This window comes from Carassius carassius, chromosome 22 (genome assembly GCF_963082965.1).
Source record: "Carassius carassius chromosome 22, fCarCar2.1, whole genome shotgun sequence".
Lineage (NCBI taxonomy): Eukaryota > Metazoa > Chordata > Actinopteri > Cypriniformes > Cyprinidae > Carassius > Carassius carassius.
Window position 1 is genome coordinate 4535769 of NC_081776.1, and position 18425 is coordinate 4554193.

The 18425-nt window shown below is 39.0% G+C and overlaps 1 protein-coding gene across 1 annotated transcript in view; it reads right to left on the reverse strand.

Moving 5' to 3' along the window:
- Positions 1–16698, reverse strand: part of LOC132098749 (cyclin-dependent kinase 17-like) — a 65826-nt gene extending 49128 nt beyond the window's left edge. Inside the window, exon 1 of the mRNA XM_059504911.1 lies at positions 16375–16698. The gene's annotated coding sequence lies outside the window, so the exon portion shown is untranslated. The remainder of the gene's footprint in view (positions 1–16374) is intronic.
- Between the last annotated feature and the right edge of the window lie 1727 nt (positions 16699–18425).

An 18425-nucleotide genomic window follows, 5' to 3' on the forward strand; every position in this document is an offset into this window, starting at 1 on the left:
GCTATATAAATAAACTTGCCTTGCAGACATAATGTTAATGCTGCAGTGTATACTGTAGTTCTGCCAACGGTAAAGCCGTTGGTTCAGTCCAAAATGGCGGCAGCGCGATAGCAGCGCCATCTAGCGATAGTTGTCAAAACTGCAACGGAGTTTCGCCTCTTGTTACTTCTATACTCTTTGATATTTAGGGATGGGCGTTTTCCACAAATATCACATTCGAATATTTGAGCTCACAAAAAACGAATATTCGAATATTCGTTTATTTAAATTAAGTTTAATGAGTCAGACGTTATTTTTCAGCAACATTTTTTTTGTCATTTTGAACAAGCTTACAATAAGCTTGAACATTACACATCGTGTTTTGTAGCTGAAAACCTTTAACAATGCTTGCATACAAACAAAAGTACAGATTAAAAGCAAAAAAAAAAGTGAACAAAGAAAAAACGTAAAGCAGCCTGCAGCAATTAGGCTATTGTACAGAATGTAGCTTACACTTAACTTTTAAACTGTCAGCAAATCTTTTTTGCTTTTTTTTCTATTGTTTCAAATGTTCTTGTTAAGAAATACGGGCATGTAAACATGATCGGGGGAAAGTCGGCTCCTTAGTCTGTTAACAATAAGGCCGGCCGCGGAGAAAACGCGCTCTGACGCACAGACGTTGGCGGGACTCACAAATAACGGTTTGCTAAGAGAATAAGTTTTGTGAAGCGCTTCGTGTTTTCGTTTCACCACTGAATGGGATCCTCATCTGGTGGAATACATGGCTCCAGCAAGAAATGTTCCCACTCGTCTCGGCTGGACTCTCTGTAATCATCGCTGGAGAACTGGCTCAGCCTTTTCAGACGAGTGGGCATTGCATCCTCTTCATCGTTGGTGACGCACCACTCGCATCAAGGAAAATGTTCTGATAATGTTCAAAAAAAAAATTTTTTTCTTACTTCTCTCATGTTTTCATCGAGAAACCTGAGATGTTTGTGCCGAGGGTCTAGGGCAGATGCGAGAAGAGGAGTTTTCACTGCATACTCACTGGTGGTGGAGTGGCAGAATTGTCGCTTCCCACGCAGGAGATCCAGGTTCTGTGGGAATTCGTGGCCTAATGGTTAGAGAGTCGGACTCCCAATCGAAAGGTTGTGAGTTCGAGTCCCGGGCCGGCAGGAATTGTGGGTGGGGGGAGTGCATGTACAGTTCTCTCTCCACCTTCAATACCACGACTTAGGTGCCCTTGAGCAAGGCATCGAACCCCCAACTGCTCCCCGGGCGCCGCAGCATAAATGGCTGCCCACTGCTCCGGGTGTGTGCTCACAGTGTGTGTTCACTGCTCTGTGTGTGTGCATTTCGGATGGGTTAAATGCAGAGCACAAATTCTGAGTATGGGTCACCATACTTGGCTGAATGTCACTTCACTTCACTTCACTTCTCCAAGTTAGCGGTGTTTATTCGTTGCTCGAGAGATGCTGCAACAATGTTCTTCAATTCGGTCACTTTAAAACGGTCACATTAAAAACATCTCAACTTTTCAGAATGCCACAAGCGCAACGCAGGTTATGTGACAAGAACTAAACATTCAGCTTCATCCTTTCCTGTAACAATGTTGAAAGCTCAGTCAAGATGAAGAAACAGCTGATCATAGCTGTATATGGATTGCCATTTTGAAATAAATTTAGTAGCAGAGCTACTGAAAGCGATTTTTTTGTGCTGCAAATCCATTTATCCTTTGCTGAAATTTCCGCGTCTTCATGGAGAGAACGCGTCGCCTCAGGAGCGCTTCTGCCCGAGCGCATTGGAAAGGAGAAAGCGGCGCGCATAGCCTTTTCCACGCGTTATTAGGCGCGATATGTGAATGGCCCCTTAATCATTCATTAATTATTTTTTGCTTGCATACACCTTCAAATATGCCGTGGAGAATCACAGAAAGTGACCAAATTAGGTTTTATGGTGAAATTTTTTTTTTTGCGAAATTCGAATATTTTTATTTATCGAATAATTAGAGCAGAACGAATATTCGAATGTTCGACTATCCGTGCACATCCCTATTGATATTACTTTCTTTTTTCATTGTTAATTTATGAGACATATGAGATCATAGACAGTACGCAATAATTCATAAGAGTGAAGATCTCACAAGTGGCAAATACCAAACTCCAGGTAACTTTATCAACCTCTATGCACAAGAACAAAGTGTGCTTTAATGCAGATAAATGAGGGGGAAAAAGATGAGTGCAGAGATCTGTGACACTCTGCTGTTGCTTAAAGATGATGGAATGTAAACACCATGTGACATGTGAGAGACAGTGAGATCACTGTGGACAACACACACACACACACACGTTTGTTTTTGTGAAAAGTGGGGACATCTCATAGGCGTAATGGTTTTTATACTGTACAAACTATATATTCTATGGCCCCACACCAACCCTACACCTAACCCTCACAGGAAACTTTGTGCATTTTTACTTTCTCAGAAAAACTCATTCTGTATGATTTATAAGCGTTTTGAAAAATGGGGACATGGGTTATGTCCTCATAAGTCACCCTCTCCTTGTAATACCTGTGTCATACCCATGTCATTATACAGAGTTGTGTCCTGTCAAAAACATGCCCACACACACACACCTTCAGTAGAACGTGAATGACACCAAAGTGTCTGTTCCCTATCAATGTGACTCGCCATAAATATTTTAAAGCTAGAAGCATGAAAGAAGTCTCAAAGACACACTCTCAGTCTGTAACAGTCACACAAACAGAGTTTTGGGACCGTGTCCTTAGGGGACCGTTCGCACATGATGCGTTCTTGTGCTCCAAAACAGCTAGAATGAAAAACAGCACAGGGGGCATTTTTTCAAAAATAAACTATTTATGAGACAGTGGCTTAAACATGGCACATTTATGAAAATACTGTGAAACATGACCCAACAGCCAAAGACGTCCATAAGAAGAAGCAGTAGCTTACAAATAAAATGGTACTTTACAATTTAATTAAACAATTTTTTTTTCCTGGCACAAAAATGGGAGGGGGGTGCACGATTTGGGTTTAAAATGCAAGTCAAGTAAAAAGTTACTACCAAGAACTATTACAACGATCTGTCCAAAGCCACTGCAAATAGCTTTAGAGCACAAGTGCACATCAATGTATCATTTCACAGGAAGTGGAGAGGCAAATTTTCCCACCAGTCATTGTGCAAGTATTGTCAGAACTGTACAAAGCTTGATACAATAACCACAGTGACAAGTCTGGCATTTTTTTTCAGCTAATTTCACCGCAGCACGAGTATAAAACATATGTGACCTTTACAATGCAATTATCATGTCTGTGAGTCCCATAACAGTGAAGACGACATGTACACACTATAAACAAAGTTACATTTATTTCAAATGAAACACCAAAAAAACATTTTATTGATATCATTTTGTATTTAGATAAATACAACTTATATTTAAATTTTATTTAATTTAAATTATTATTTAAGTTTATTGCCACATCAGTTTCACAGGCTATTTCATGGCAAAGATTATACATCAATTCATAGTAGAACACAAAATACAAATACAATAAACAATTAAGTTAATACAAACAATTATAAAACAAAGTATTACACATACATTTCTATAAAAGTTATTTTAATTTTTTCTGGATCCATCTTATAATACAAGTACTTAAGAGTATGTCCTGATAATAACCTTTATCTCAAGACATTAAATATTGGACAGACTAAAAGCACGTTTCATTCTCAAGTGAGTCCTGCAATATTGACATGTTGGTGCTTCTTCACCAATCAATAAATGTCCATGAGTTAAATCCATTTTGTCCAATACGACACCTTGTACAACTTGGTCATGCCTGGATTTAAAAGAATAAAATATAGCTTGTTCCTACAACACAATTTATTTCAAAAAGGACATTATCCCATTCCACTTGTCATTTCTCCGAAATGATTCTCTGTTGATTACTGGCTTCACATCAAAAGGTAGGATTTGGCCTTCAATTACATTTTCTGTAAGAGCTTGTTTTGCAGCTATGTCAGCTAGTTCGTTCCCAATAATTCCACTATGTCCTGGAATCCAGCAGAAAACTATATCATACACGAGTCTCTGCAACTGATTTGCTTTGATGAATATTATTTAGATAAATAATTATTTACATATTTTTTAATTTTAAATAACTAAGTAATTTTATGCATTTAATCTAAATAATGATTTTATTATATTTATATAAATACAAATAACGTAAAAATATTTTAATTAAAAAAAAAACTATATACACACCTGTTAAGAAAGTAAAGTGAATTATACTTATTTAAGTGTATGATGTTATAAAGGAACAGATTTTCCCCGCTTAGTGAACACTATGTAGGGATCCTGTCAATCTTGTGTCCTGTGTGAACATCTGAATCTGATCCAGAGAGATTATCAGATAATCAGAGCGTAACACACACACACACACACAGATGGACACATGGCACAAATGGTGTCAAAGTGATGATCACAGGGGAAAGTAGGCCACTATATGACACAGAGAGCGAATGCAGCACAGTTGACCCAAATGTGAGCACTGGATGGTACAGTAGGAATTTTGTGTGTGTGTTTGTGGGATGTTGAAGCAGTTCGGCACTATACAAAGAAACCTTTTAGCATGTGGATTGCTGATCCAGGAACATACTTGCATACATACAGAACATACACTCAAATTACATGCTAAATGCACTGCATACATTAACATTCATTTGACAAATGCTTGTATGCAAAACGAATTACAGTGCATTCAATGTATACAGTGAACACATGACCTTGCCATTGTTAGTGCCATGTACTACCATTTGAGTTTCAGGAACTCTGTTATTAGAAGAGGTCAACAAATATTGCTTTAATCATGACCAGTACTGATTTTTGTTTAAATGACCCATGCCAAATACTACTAGTATTAAATACTAGTATTAAAAATAGCATAATATTATATTAATGTAGTATTGTATTATAGTATTACTGTATATATGTAGTATTTTATCACTGCTACTATTGCAACCTTTATTCATTTTATTATAATCAAAACATAAACGTAATAATAATCATAATAATAATACATGTATTATTTTAATTACTTTTATGTAGTAATAATTATTAGTTATTATTATTGATAGTAAAAATAAAATGTATTTTATAATAGCATTGATGCAAGTATAATAATACATGTATAACATATAAATAGTATTATTTGTAGTAAATTATTAAACTATCCTCAAAATATTATTAATCAATTTATAAATATTAAATGTTTAGTACTATAATAGCTTTCATGTAGCCTAATAACTCAATATATAAAAAAAATCTTTTTTTTTAAATTATATTTCTTTCTTTCTTTCTACTTTCATGCAATACATTTTTATAAATTAAACATCTAATATTAACAATTAATTAGTAATCATTAAACTATCATTGAAATTATTACAAAATAAGAATAAGAATATTAATTGTTTTTCATGCAATATTATTTTGTGATGCAAATGATTTCAAGTTTCTTATAAAAAATGATTCATTTCTCACTTGCGAACAAATGGCTGCAAAATGCCAACAATACATAAATAAGTGACACCTTTAAGCATTTTTTCCTACCGAATGCACAGAATTGAAGAGCGTCTTTTATCTGTATTTTTAACAACTAATATAACCAGAGTATGAAAAATATGAGCCATACTGATTATCTCTAGTTAATAGTCTAGTTCAAACCAAACTGGGACTTGAGGGAAATTACAACAACAAGCACTTGCCCACAAATAAACACACACACAAATTCTTTGCATGGTTGAAATATCTCTCATTGTGTAGGGTCCAGGGCCACAGGGTTTAGACAGCTGGGTAATGGTTCTGCCCCCATAACACCCAGATCACACACCAACATTCAGGTCCTGTATATTACACGCCTCTCCTCCTGTGTTTGGTAACCGGTTGTTTTTCCTGAAAGGTTACCACCAATTATTCAAATAGCCAACGGCAGTCTACAGAAATGTGTGGGGACTGAAGTTTCTGCATGACTTGGCAAAAGCGGAATGTCAATCCCAGCACAACATGACAGGATTATGATGTCATTACAGCAACAAGACGGACATGCATGAACCCTCTAATTACATCACTTCCTGTGAGGTTTGCCACTTCCTCTTTGAGGAAGGCAGAAGAGAAGGTTCTGAACAATGTGTGCTCTCCGCCACGATCATTGATGCAGTGACACTGAACAAGTGACAACAATCACAGTCAATACACGCTAAATGTGAAGCCAGCTGATCAGGGTCACATTCTAGAGATTTAGAGACGAGAACCAGAGCGGCAGAATGAGGAAGACAGAAATGGAGCAAGATATTGTTGCCAATAGCAACATGCCCTTTTCAGAAGACGTTTACGTTGCTAACAGGGTCCAAAAAAAGAGTGAACCACTTCAAGAATGTGAACCAAACTATTCAGCATGCAGGAAAAGACATGAGGTGAAAAACAACTCTCATATGTGTATCCCCTACTAGGGCTGTGACGGTGGCTGATTTTTACCACCGCGGTAGTCATGGACGAACAACCGCCGGTGGCGCGGTGTTGAAAAAAAAAAAACAATGTGTGTGTGTGTGTTATTGTGTTAATGTATAAATATATTAGTGTCAAAATTTGCTCGTTAACTAAGGCTATAAAAGTTGTGATGGCCACCCACTCACAACGGCTGCTTCTGTCACTTTTTCTCATGACAAGAAGTGAATGTATTAAGTCGCAGAATAACTGAACAAGAGACGTTTCAGACGCGCTCCACTTCACTTTGTGCGCGCTTCCTTTGTGTGTATCCTTTCATGTCAAACTGCGAAATAAACTATGTGCAAGCAGTGTCGTGGTCAGTTAATTCATGGAATTACCAAAAAAGGTGATTAAAGCTGACTTAAACTGTGCATGCATGTAATATATTTTATATATATATTATATACAGGATATATTTATATGTATGCACATGTCTATAAAATCATCCCAGCATTGTCTCACTCATCTAACACATCCTATTTAACTCGTCAGTTCGTGTATATTTGAGCACTTCTGTCAGTGAACGCCGCCAGCAAAACACTAAAATAAATATCAAAGAAATAATGCAATTAAACAAGAAAGTATAGCCTAAATAAGAAAGTTAAATACACCCTGTCTAACGGACGCGAGCGATGAAGCGTGAGAAAATACTCATTATAATCAGTGATGCTACACTGGATGTAGCACAACACGACATAAATCCCCCGTCCGGTCTGTGAGGTACTGACACTGAGTTCAAATGTCCTGTATAGACACTAGACAGACTAAACCTGTCACAACGCGGTTGTGTTGCGTCTGGTTTACTTTTCCGCTACCAAGCGAGCTCGTTAACTCCTCATCTGAATGCGCTCTCTTTGAAATAGGAATCGTTGCCATATTTCTTGTTACCATCTTTCATGTATCGCTGTCTCGTTTGTATTTGTCCAGTTTGGAGAAAGCCTCACCAAACCTGACCAGCCAGCGTTTGCGATCACGAGAACTTGTGCAAACGCTGATGGGCAGAGATGTATAGTAACGAAGTAGAACTACTTCACTACTGTACTTAAGTACTAAAAGGCGGTATCTGTACTTTACTAGAGTATTATTTTTTTCTCCTACTTCCACTTTTACTTCAGTACATATTTTCGATGAGTTTAATACTTTTACTCCGATATTTTTTTTATGTGCTACATCGTTACTCGTTACAATTATAAAAATGTTACGAATCATTCCATTACAAACAGAACTGTAGATGGCAGGTTTGATGAAGCTGGCACATCATTGAGCGAATCAAGTGATTGAGAAGACTGCGCGTGCTGACTGAACTGCTGTGGAGAGAGAGAGATCACCGAGCCGAGCCAGATAATGACTCGTTCACGAGTCAAGAACCGGTTGCATCGGTTTTCGAATCACCAGTAGTTCTTTCTGACAGTTCGATTCAATAAACCAGTTGAAGAAAACAGTTCACCGGTTCTTTTGCGCTCAACGTAATGGCGTCATTGGCGTTGACTGCAAGCCTTCGGTTTACCTGGTAGAGTTGTGACGTTCGCGAACGAACCGATTCTTTTGAACGGCTCATAAACATGAACGATGGGAGCCGAGTCGCGGCTGGAGGGGAGCCGTTCTTTCTGTCGTTCTTTTTTCCTATGCGTATTTCACACAGATGCACACAAATGAGCTCCTCCGCGAGACAGAACAGTTATAGGGGGAGGGGCGCACCCAGCGCAGGCCAACCCTTTATAGCATGATGATATTAGTTATTAGTTGTGCATGTTCATTGCAGCCCACTTTGTTATTGTTCATTGACTTGAAGGGGCTGATGTCCTATTTGCAAAGTTTACAGTAGTAATAGTATGTAGTATGTAGACATTTCCATTTTATTTATTCTAATTTTATCTACTTTAAATATTTTTTGTTTTCTATCAAAATGTTCTTGTGTGATAACAATGTTCTTGTGTGGAAGTGTTTGTAGTAAAAGCTGTTTTGCACAGAAATTCATTGCAGCCGGCTTTGTTTTTGATGTGTATTTGAGTAGGTATTGTATGAATAACATAAGTCAACGTAGCTTTACACACACATACACTTTGTACTAAAGGTAAATCCAAAATAGTGATGTCACTGTCTAAGCAGAGGGATTTGTGCAACCCTATGGAATATAGTCCACACATGACAAATGAGGTAATAATCAATATTTCAGAATAATTCAAACTCAGATATTGGTGTGTGATATCTGAGTTTTAATTATTTGACTACAAATCTCACCTCATCATTCCTCCCAGTGATTATTTCCAGGATAAACTGAGATGCCCCCAAGCTGGCTTCTTAAAACTGACTAAATATTTAAAAAGAACGGCTCTTTGAAAGGAACGGATCGCGAAGATCCGGATCCCCTCAAAGAGCCATAAATCCCATCTCTATTACCTGGGCTCATAAAATTAGCACAGAATCAGTTCAGAATCAATCACCAAAAGAATCAGTTCGGTTCAGACGCTCTGTGTGTCGGTTTGCTTTCACGCTGAATCACACATGCGCAGTATCATCAGCTAATCGGTTCTCGAATCGGACGCATCTGACAGAAACGGTTCTTGACCACTGATCTATAATATACAGTAAGTTATATATATATAGATCAGTGTTCTTGAATCGTGAACAAGTCAGTCTGTTGTTCGTTATCTGGCTCGGCTCTGTGTTCATCTTCAGTTCTCTCTTCACCGCAGTTCAGTCAGTGTACTGTTTGACTAAATGAATTTCTCCGGGATATTGGTTTGTTTTAACTCAGAGGGAGTGTCAGCCACATTAAAAAAGTTAACAGCTTAAGTCATTTGTGGATTAATGCGTATTGGAGACGCGAACCGTTTAAGACGATTCAGTTTGATTTGGTGAACGGTTTCAAAAAGATCCGGTTACATCGAATGATTCGTTCGCGAACCGGATATCACAAACTGCTTTGTTTTGAACTGTCTTACAACAGACACGGAAGAGAAGACAATGCTGAATAAAGTCGTAGTTTTTGCAATTTTTGGACCAAAATGTATTTTCGATGCTTCAGAATATTCCAACTGACTCTCTGATGTCACATGGACTACTTTGATCATGTTTTTCTTACCTTTCTGGACATGGACAGTATACCGTACACATAGCTTCAATGGAGGGACAGAGCTCTCGGACTAAATCTAAAATATCTTAAACTGTGTTCCAAAAATAAACGGAGGTCTTACGGGTTTGAAACAACATGAGGGTAAGTTATTAATGACATAATTTTGCAAATTGGGCGAACTAACCCTTTAATCTGTTTTTTGTTTACAAAATGTTATAGTCAAAGGAATTGTGATTGTTCTTTAGGTTAATCATTTGAAATAGTAAAAACAATATGTTCAAACTTTTGACTACTTTCTTTAATAACTACATAACACAATACTTGTACTTTTACTTTCAGTACTTGAGTAGTAAATTTTCAAATAGACTACTTGCAATACTTAAGTACCAAAAATGTTGAATACTTTAGTACTTCTACTTAAGTGTGGTGCTTAAAGAGCACTTCAACTTCTACTCAAGTCATTTTTTTGATAGAGCACTTGTACTTTTACTCAAGTCTGGGTCTCTAGTACTTTATACATCTCTGCTGATGGGTGACATGAATGCAGATGACTCCAGATCGGTGATGTGGTATTTGCTTTTCCAACAAGATCCATCGCCCAACACTAAATTAATTTGCTGAATGCATAAACTGTATTTTCCTGCGCTCAAATCTGCCAATCTAAAGGAAACACTGTGTTTGAGGTGGCAGTAGACAACCGCGGTAGCAACCGACCACCGTGGTGACACGGTGGTCACGGCAACCGTCACAGCCCTATCCCCTAAACAAAGAACGATGAAATGAAGACGTGTAGGCAATCTAGGTGTGAGACGGTGATGGTCTCAATGACCCCAATGGTCAGAATATTATAGACAAAAGAATAATGATTAGCATAGGGCTGGACGATTAATCAAAAAGTAATTGAAACCGAAATTCAGAACCTCTAACCGACGTAATTTTCCCATGTCAGTTATTTCGTTTTTTTAATCCTGTTAATACTTCCCCCTTAAAAGCATACTACCGCGTGTGTAGCCACATGACTCTGCCCAGTCCAGTCAGTTGCATAAAAGCAAAAGACAGAGGTGAACGCCGGTTCAACACATAGTGATGGCCTTGCGTCTTCACTAAACTTTGTCAGTTGTATTTGTTTTATGGTTTGGACATTCAAGCAATTAGATGATCGGATGTGTATAATTATATCGACCTACCATGTTAGCGCTAGGGCTGTCAAAAAAAAATATTGAATTTCGAATATTCGTAGAATAAAAAAAAAATCCACATTCGAATGCAAAAATGTTGCATTCGAATTGTAGGTGTCCGTCAAGGAGGCAGCTTTAAGGTCCGCCCCGGGTATGCTTCACATTCCGCGTTCTGTTCCGTCTCACACAGCTTCATCCACATTCAGAAGGCGGACGAGCTGGACGAGCAGTCCCACTTCTGTCATCATTCATCTACATCTTTGAATTAAACTATGCATGCACACATGGTGCTGTTTTGTTTATAGTTCTTTAAGCTAGTTAATAATAATTGGTTTATTAACATTAAATATTATGCACTTTTTTTCACAGTCATATTTTCTTATGCTTTGAATAAACGTGCATTATTAATATTTTGCCCAATGTGCCCTCTTGTGGCCTAAGAAGCCAAAAGCTTTTCTTCACCCTAACTTAAATTATGCATTTTAAATTCTAATATAATTTGAATTTGGATAATATTTAATTGCAAATTTGAATTTCGTTTTTCAGCCATTTTGACAGCCCTAGTTCCCACAGCTGCATTGTGGCACGGACACTCATAATAACAGTAGCTGTGAAGATCGCGGGCACAGAGGAATGCAGAAACTAGTTGTAGAAAGTAGCTAGAATCTCAATTTATTATAGCATATTTTTCTACTTTTGAAAAAAATGTACAACCCACAGCTTCACAATAATATAGAGACAGTATGACTAATCCACACACGCAATCACTCGTACCGGTACTGTGCTAATTTATCTTTATCTGATCTTTATTTATCTCTTACACCGAGCAATAATCTGTAAGAAATGTTACGAACATAGATAAAATAACTGCTGATAGTGAGCTATGATGTCAGATCACTCTTTCAATAGGAAAAAATATCTCACCTTTAATAGTCACCTTAAATAGTTTTTAATAAAAAAAAAAAAAACATGAAACAAAATCGTTCATTAATCAATTGGCTCATGGTCTGAAAACTTGATGTGGGAAAAAAATATTGGAATCAGTTTGTTGCTTTATTTTATTAGTGTCCATTTAAATTAAACTATTAAACTAAATGAAACTAGATAAATTGTTTTGATAAAAACAAAGGTTTATTATTGTATATTCGTTTGGCATTTAATTTATTGTATACCCTTTAAATTCGCGTATTGAAAGAACAACAGCAGCAGTATGGTGTAACATTTATTTGAAACATGTATTTGGTACTTGCTACCTTATATCTTTACTCTTTCCTTTCATTCTTTTCATGGCTTTAGAAAACTTGTCTCGGATGTTTCTCTGCTTTGCTTTTTGCATAACTCCAGGTCATCGACACCAAGCTTCATTGCTATTTCTTACTTGGAATGAAATACTGTCTCTACATCTTTAAAGTCTGTCCGCGAGTGATCGTACAGGTGCGAATATATCAGTGCAGCTTAAGCTATTCGACACTCCAATGTATTCAGGAAATGTTACTCTCCTTAACGACCTACGCAGAATGAGGAACGAACCGAGAAAAAAAATTGCGCATCAAAGAAGGTGAAGTTTCACCTTCAGAAAGTTTGCTTTGGTGAACCATTTCGAACTGCCAAAACGAACTTCTTTTTGGCCTGATTTTGTTCGAAATGACGTCATATCAGTTCATTCTTCAATGTCATTTCAAGTATACCGAGGACTTTAGTAACTACTAGCTATTTGAAACTAAATCTATACATTATTCCGTTGCACCAGTTGTTTGTAAGGTAGGACGTAGTAGTCCGTAAGCTCTCTGTAAAGTAATGTGTAGTCACAGAATATGATGTTTACCTTAATCGATCCAATAGAAGCCTTTAAATGTGCGAGTTCACCTTGTTTAAATGCTGTGAATTTCCATTTATCCTTCATTGTAACTTCTTTTGCCTCATACAACTAACAGTAATAATATGTTTCCATTAAAAACGATACTACTTAATCATAAATAACATATTACTATAAATAACAAATTACTATAGGTAAGCTATTTTTATATGTAAATAACATTCAGAAACTGTAAATGAAATGAATAAGGATCAATAAAATACCAAAATATAATATTTAGGTTATACATAGTTACACTTCAACAAAGTGTAATGGTGCAACAACAAAAAATATTTAGTATTGCGTAATATGTAACATTGTGCCTCTTTCGTCTAGGTTTTTACTTGCATACAGCTGGTGCAGTAGGCCCTTAGGTCTTCCTTTCAACCAATCAGTCAACCAAAAACCATTGAAGATGCACTCAGAAAGACAGTGGAAAATGTTCTGGTTGGCTTACATGAAAAAGACCTAAGTCATCAAAAGAAAAAAGACCAGAGCTGAGACCACCACATGGAACTTTTGCATCAGGTTCGTGTGATAAGGCGTATGTGGTGGGAGGAAGCATGTGGGTGTGCAGTCAGAGGTGCCTGTACTGAAGGGCAGAGCATCAGCTGTTCTTCAACAAATTAACTGTATCCATCATGTCCTTGACTTACTGATGTTACAAGAACCCCACTGCAGAGAGAACAAGATACATTGGTTTTCATATGACAACCCACAGCCTAACTGCTCGCAACTCTGTACAGGTCGAGTTACATTAATGCCTGCAACAATGTTTCCTCTGCCTCTCTCACCTTACCCACAATCACACAAGAAAGCAAGAACAATCACTCTGCAAAAATCCCATGAGACCAAATCAATGCATGACTCATTTTCTCAATTTTACACTTAATTTGTTTCTTTCATTGTTGTGTCTCCTTCCCACAATCTCTTTCACTGTTTATTTCAATGGGAAGAATTAAATAACACTCAACTGGAAATATAGAATTATGCCCCATTCACACTACAAGCGACACACAACGACAAAGCGACCCGATTGCATTCATTCCAATGGAGAGCAGGCGATTTCTGGCGTCACGAGTGACCATGACCGTTGGCGACTGGATGAAGATGTTAGAGCTCATGTGATCGTAGTAAGGCTCCGGTAAGGACAGAAAGATGGCTGTTTTGCATTTTTGCCATAGATAAACATATGCAATGGAAAACAGCAGGCTCTGTTTCTCATTCATTTTTATTTTTAATGTACGAACTAATTAAATTTATATTTACATTATATTTAGTCTTTTGCCTCCAAAATGTTTTTATTTAGGGGCAAGAAAACTGATTCGCTGTCAGCAATGACCACCACTTACAACACTTTAGCAACCATAAAGGAATATCCTGGAAACCAAGCACACCCTAATATCATTGTGAGGGGTTTTGCACAGGCAAGTTTTCACACTGCTCAACATTAGATTTTTCTTTTTCTGACTTGATTTTACCCCACCAACCACATAGCAACATGGATCCAACACATAGACAACCTTAGCAACCACGTAAATACATCCTGGAAACCACCAAGCTCATCCTAACAACATGTTGACAGGTTTTCCATGCTAGCAACATCCAGACACACTAGCAATTTGGTGATTAGTTTTGCACAATTAAAAAAAGTAGAAAACTGGCTCACTAGAGTAGTAGTTTACTAGCAACAGTCTCCAGTTAAAAGGATTACACAACTACAATTCTAGATTTCCTGAGCCTGGATCTCTTTCAACATGTTTTGAAGATTCCAAAACATCCAATTACTGACCAACCAACAAAGCATCTCAACCGTAAAAAAAAGACGTTACACTTCACACTATCAGACAGCACATTAAACAACCACGTACTCTGATAAAGCTAGAGGGGAGATGAATTATGGTTATGAATGCTTTATTAAGACGACAAAAATGCACAAAGTGTGCATGGGTGCGTGTGAGAAGGCAAGAGTGAGAATAAAAAGAGGCTTTTTTTTGTGATGTCTTTTTATGGGCCATGCATAAACAGCATGATCCACCACCACAATAAAGACGGCCAAGTACAAAGGGCTCAGAAGCGACAAAGGCCATGTAACCCTGCTCCTCTCACAACACACTAACACGATGTGAAACTGCATCATGAGCTTCATCAGGGAGAGGCATGGACCCATTGTCCTCATGCTACATTGACTATCATCATCAAACGCTCAACTAGCGCACACGCAGAAACTACAGTGTGCCTATATCTCATACACTCAACATTCGTCCATCACCATGTGGATCACATTACATGCAGCCGTCCAGACTGAGAGCAGCCAAGCCACAGTCCCCGATTTGGGTCATCCATGCAACAGCTGCATGACAGGCTGTGAAACGCACCCTAATTTCCATCTCAAGAGCTCCTGATTGATAAATAGGCATCATGCCTGGGATGGCAAACCCCTAAATTGGCCACCGGCCCATGATCACATCCAAAGAGGGCAAATGCATTCATATCCATGCATACATGGGTGCTCATTTACGGAATTCAGTGCATGCACATTTTTATCCATGCATTTGTTTGACTCGCAAATAGCACAACCATAACGTATTTTAATGCAACCCCCTTTGCTCTGCTAGAGGGCGGAGATACATTTGTCCACGTTCACGATTCATTAAACCCATCAACACATTTCCCAGCATTACGAAGTCACCTGTGGTTTGACTGGAGGATGTGTGGATGAGGTCTGGATCTGTTGTTTTCACAGGGGTTCGTCTATTAACCCATTCAAAAACAGTGATTAATAGGTTTTTTTTTTTAATATTGACGTTTAAAGGTTCAGAAAGTGCACAGACTGTCAACTATAAATGCATACCATCTTCATTTAATGTGAACACTTTCATGTCTTAATATGGATGCAATATTTAAAGGTTTGTTATTCATTATTACGAAATCTCTGTCTCATATAAAACAGGGTCACAAATAAGCATGTCTGTGATCACACTTATTACAATTTTGATTAAGTAACTGATTGATTCGCACTGTAAAACTGATTGTTTTAAGCAGTATTGTTACATTACTGTATATTAAAATGTTTACATTTTGTATTTATTATTTTTGGATGATACATAGATCCATACTCACACACAAATGTGTGTGAATATCGTATAAACATTTTTTGCAGCAAAAAAAATTACTTTAACTATTTGAAACTTTTCCAGGGAATAAAATGCATTTTTAGATGAAAAAAAAAAACGTGATTCAATGGTTTATCATTCTTTGCAGTGCATGGGCATGCATAACAACTGGCTGAACCGAACAGCTTTTTATAAATGTTTATTCAAAACGGCAACTGAATTTCAGCATTACGGACTGAAAAGACAGACCTAAAACACATCGACTAAGCCTGTCAGGATTGTTATTCAACCAGGTGGTGGAATTTGGTAACGTTACTAGCCAAAGCTTAAATAAACACTTCAAAGCAACGGTTTTGCTTTCCTTTTGTAGCTAAACATAAAAAGACAGCTTTTAAACACGACATATAGTTTATGTTGACAAACCAACCGTCGATTAAACAACATTTAATCAGATTACTCGACCCAAACCCTCCTCAAGCAGGCAGTTTTGTTTGCTAAGCATAGCTGACAAACAAACACTAACGTTGCATGAGGGTCGCGTGTAAGTTAACGTAACTTACCTTCTGCTTCAAAGGATCGTTACAAGAAACGCAACGCAAGACTCACCAGAGACGGTAAACGTTGTTCAGACGCGAGTCCCTGCCCTCGCCTGCTTCTCTGAGGCCGGATGCCGTCTTTTCAGTCTTCGCCAACACACACAAACACAAACCGCCTTTTCCGACGAAAATCACGCAGCTTCACCCGACCGGATTCGGTAAAACTTCGCTGGTATCCTCAGTTGAAAGGGTTGGGGGCGCTTCGCGTGCGGTTCACTATGGCGATCGTTTCCCTGGAGCGTTTGGTGACGGTGCTCGGGGCCGGGAGGGGTGCTGCTGTTACCCTGCTACTGACGCCACCGCCTTCACATCGGAGGAAGAGGAAAACCTTCTTGTGCAATTATTTGAACATCGCACTCGACTAAAACTTGCCAAACAGCACCGCCTGCTGTCCAACAGCAGCTATGACTTTGAAACGTCTCTCTGCAGACCACAAGATCAAGGGGGCGTGGTATTATTAATCCATTTATTTTATCAGATTGTCCTGACAGATTTGGTTTTTCTGGGCGGAGCCTATCTGGTGGCAGAAAATGACCGTTTTAACCTAGACATAACATCTCGGTTACGTATGTAACCTTGGTTCCCTGAATAGGGAACGAGATGCTGCGGTGACGTCACCGCTATGGGAACACCTTCGGTGTGACGAATGTCTGAAGCCCTATACCATCCCGCCAATCCTATTGGCCAAATAGCGCGTGGCACCGCCCATGCATGCGTACGCATATATATACCTGGTGTCGCGCGCCATTTCACTCAGGTTTCATGACTGAAGAAGAATGCTATCAAGGTACGGCACGGCCAGAACCGCAGCATCTCGTTCCCTATTCAGGGAACCAAGGTTACATACGTAACGAGATGTTCCCTTTCATAGGTCACTTCAATGCTGCGGTGACGTCACCGCTATGGGAACGCTATACCATCACGCCTGACGTACCTGATAGCTGGGATCCAAGGAAGCATCTGCTCAAATGGAGAGAACCCGGGAGCCAAGAGCCATCCTCACATCCAGACTGTAAGTCTTGATAAAAGTGCTCGGTGAGGACCAGCCTGCCGCAGCAAAGATATCATCCATAGAAGATCCACTGAGAAAGGCTTGAGAAGAAGCCACTGCTCTCGTGGAATGACCTTTTACTCCTAAGGGCGAAGCGAGCCCGCGCGCCTCATAGGCTAAATATATTGCCTCCACCAGCCAATGGGACATGCGTTGTTTGTAACCGCATGGCCTTTATTCCTTTGTCCAAACAGACAACAGCTGGTCAGACTCAACCATGGGGCAGTACGATCCAAATAAGTCTTAAGCTCTCACAGGGCAAGACTTAGATCTCCAGACTTCGCCACAGCAGGGGAAAAAGCCTCCAGGACCACCTGCTGAAAGCGAAAGAGATAGATGCGACCTAGGGACATAATTAGGCCTTGGTCGCAACAACACTTCCACAGAGTCTGTGCTATAAAGTCAGGATTTATCCGGAACAAATTCCAAGGGCTCAAACAGATGCCCTGATAAACCATGCAACACAATGGAAAATCATGAAGGAACTCGCACGGGGCGGAAAAGGCCTCAGCCGTCGCGCACCCTGTTTGAACGAGAAACAGTGGATGACGGCCCACTGAGGCACCATTTATATATTCGTGGTAAGCTGAATGGCTGACACGTAAACCTTAGGGTAGCTGATGTCACTCCATCCGAAAAACGTTCCTGAAGGAACTCCAGTACTGACGCCACTGGGCAATAAACTGGATCCATATTATGAGTTTCACACCAGGCCGTAAACAGTCTCCACTTGAAAGCATATAAGCCTCTCGTAGAAGCTGCTCTAGAATTCAGTATAGTCTCGGTAGTTTCAGCAGAAAGACCGGGACATATGAACTCACTCCGCTCAGAGGCCACGCCCACAGATTCCATAGATCTGGCCTCGGGTGCCAAATCAGTCCCTGTGCTTGTGGTAATAAATCCTGTCTGAGGGGAATCTCCCATGGAGAGCCCGCTAACAGATTGATCAGATCCACAAACCACGGCTGTGTGTGTGCCACCGCGGAGCCACCAGCAGCAGCTGTTCCACC